At 49.6% G+C, this 3038-nt stretch overlaps 1 long non-coding RNA gene across 1 annotated transcript in view; it reads left to right on the top strand.

The window, feature by feature from the left end:
- The first annotated feature begins 1153 nt into the window (after nucleotides 1-1153).
- Nucleotides 1154-3038, top strand: part of LOC116086153 — a 3224-nt gene continuing 1339 nt past the window's right edge. The window contains exons 1-2 of the long non-coding RNA XR_004116837.1: nucleotides 1154-1232; nucleotides 1444-1823. This is a non-coding gene — a long non-coding RNA (uncharacterized LOC116086153). The remainder of the gene's footprint in view (nucleotides 1233-1443; nucleotides 1824-3038) is intronic.

The raw sequence follows: 3038 nt of genomic DNA, 5'->3' as shown, positions 1-3038 counted from the left end.
ACTCACTCTGTAGACCAGGCTGGCCTCGAACTCAGAAATCCGCCTGCCTCTGCCTGCCAAGTGCTGGATTAAAAGCGTGCACCACCACAGGCCAGCAAAATTATTATTATTTTTTTATTTATTGCTCTGTCTGTATGCAGACCTACATGCCAGGAGGATATCAGATCTCTTTATAAATGGTTGGGAGCCCCCATGTGGTTGCTGGGAATTGAACTCAGGACCTCTGGAAGAGCAGCCAGTGCTCTTAACCACTGAGCCATCTCTCCAGCCCCTTAAAAGCTGATCTTTTTCTTATAGCTCAACAGGGTAGGAAGGCCCAGGCCACAGAGCCCATCCATCTGGCAAGGGGCTTCCTCCTGCATCATGGCTACCATAGCTGGAGGGCTCACATGGGTAGCGAGTGCCCAACCCACTTTGATAACAAGTCTAATTGGGTAGCAGCTCCCCTAATGCAATAAACAAATTTCTTCATTCACAAGAGCAGAGCCTGCATGGCAGAACCGCCTTTGGCAGGCTCTTCCCATGACCCTGCTGTGAGGGACAGTTGTTCCAGACAGAGCAACTCATGTTTTCTGGTCTCAGCAATGGGTATCCTGTGCTACCTGGTGACCCAAACTAGGGCCATGAAGTTGCCCCATCTTCCATCCCCAGCATCCATCACATCTAAAGTCCTAGCCATTTTCTTCTCCCATGAGGATGTGCCCACCATGCTCCACCTTCAGAACCTCTTCCTTTGGCATGTTCTTTGCGGTCGGTCAGTAGAGTGTCCTCAGACACTCTCCTCACTGCTGTCAAGTGAGCTTTTTAAGGGGTAAAGGCTGTGTTCCTGACCATCTTCAATGACCAGACTCGGCCTCCTACAGTGACAGTGCCCCCCCCATGGTAGATACTCTTCCTTCACCTCTTTAGGAGAGCCCAGATGTGGTGGGCGTGTTTTACGCTTCCTTGCCTCTGCATCTTCACCTACTGTACATTCTGATCTCCCAGCCTCTCATCATTCTCCAGACCCTTACCAAGCTTCCTGTCCTTTGAGGAACTGTGCCTGACGCCTGCTGGTCTCACTAGGAAGGATTGTGTGCCCCTGCTCTGGACATGGTATTACCCACACAAAGCTTCTTCTCTGGTCTCCATGGCAACACCAGCTTCCTTTCCAGTTCTCCCAGCCTGACACAGTGTATTCAACAGAACTGTCTGATTTCTTGGCAGAAGGCTTGGGATGCAGTCTTTACTTGGTGAGTGACTGTTGGATGAATTGCTTCCATTCATCTCAATTCCCTTTTTCATTAACCCTTTATAGACCCAGATGTCCCCAGACACCACAGGTCATGCTGAGACTATGTGGGTGGGGGCCAAGCACCTGATGTAATAAATATTTCAGGGACCTTGTTTTCTCAATGGAGACAGTGTATCCAAACATGGAAACTTCAGCCTTTCTTCCCCCAGGTGCTGCCAGGATAGCTTGGCTTTCCTCTTGTGTGCCCCTGGTTATGAAACCATCACCTGCCCAAGGTCAGAGGAGTTAAAATGAAGCAAGAAATAACTAAACATTGAGGAAGCATTTTGAAGACATGAGAAGTCAAAAAGAAAAAAAAAAGGCATGAGAAGTCCAGCAACCCAGAAATTACCCGAAAGTTTGTCTCTATGGGCCCAGTCTGAGGAGCTGGGATAGAGAGCACATTCATGAGGACCTGCTGTATGAAATCATCTTGGCTACATCAGGCGAGCCAAACAGCATTCATTCCTGAGGGATTTCCTATAGGGAACCGAGATCAACCCCGATGTAGAGCATCCGCAAGCTCACTGTCCATTAGTTGCCAGTGAGGGTATGTATCGATAGACTTGCTAAGTAGTGTTCTGTAAAATCACATTGGAGTAGGGGGCAGGAGGGAGCACAGTAAGAGAACTCTGTGAGTTGAGGTGCTTTTGCTGAACATGACTAATTCAATCCCTGGAAGGTGGAAGGGGAGAACAAACTCTACCTTTGTACCTTAATATACACATATCATCCACATACAACAAAATCAAATAAGTAATTCAGAAATATGCTATGCTTGAATCCTCCCCCTCCCCCGCTTCAGGAGACCCTTGTCTTGCTGAGTGAGGGGGTAATATAGGAGGAGAGTGAGGAGAAGCGGGGACTGGGGAGGAGGGAAGATGGTAGAATGTTCTGAGGCCCATGGTTCAGACCAGAACAAATGGCTAATGAGCACAGGAGGATACTCCATACCACAGGGGAGTTAAAGTCAAAGCCACGGCGAGAGACTTCACAGCAGACAGAAGAGCGCTCAAGCTTGCTGGTGAGCATGTGTGAGATCTGGACCTCACCCACAGTTTTCTAAGAGATCTTGATAATTCAGGCAGTTGATGGCCTTGGGGTACAGGGCTGACTTCAGAGCCCTGGTCTGACCTCTCTGTCTCTCCAGCTCTCCAGTGCCTAGTAATGGTGTTGGCTCACAGGTGAGAGGCCAGCAGAGGGGCAGGTGTGCACGAGGCCCTCAGGAACATGGAGGAAACAATGTAAACAGATGCGTTCTCAGCTGTGGTGCCGTGGGGAGGAGGGAGACTTTGTTTGCAGCACCAGTGCTGCCCAGCCCTGAGCAGGTCACTAAGCACTGGTTAAGATTCTGTTCTGACTCCACAGCTGTGGGGAGGCCAGAGGGTGAGACTGCAGCCTGTGCTCTGCCCACATACCTCTGCTTTGCTTTTATCTCATGCTTTACTGGTACAAACCATTGATTTGGTTTTCTGATTTATTTTTAATGGAGTTTATAACCCACATACATACAGTTCACCCACTTGGCATGTGTCATTTGATGGGCTTTGGTATAGTCACAAAAAGTATAGCAGAACATTCTCATCAACATTTATGTCACATCTGAAACAAACTCTGAACCCTAGCTATTGCCCCTCCTCCATCTCAGCACCTCTCCTTGCTCTGCCCTCCAGCCCTCACCCTTCTCCTCCACCCCAGCCCCTCCCCCTGTGCCCCTCCAGCCCTCACCTCTCCCCTCTGTCCCAGCCCCTCCCCCTGCTCTGCC

This window comes from Mastomys coucha, unplaced genomic scaffold (genome assembly GCF_008632895.1).
Source record: "Mastomys coucha isolate ucsf_1 unplaced genomic scaffold, UCSF_Mcou_1 pScaffold12, whole genome shotgun sequence".
NCBI lineage: Eukaryota > Metazoa > Chordata > Mammalia > Rodentia > Muridae > Mastomys > Mastomys coucha.
The sequence above is the reverse complement of the archived record's forward strand: the minus strand, read 5'-3'. Positions and strand labels throughout refer to the sequence as shown.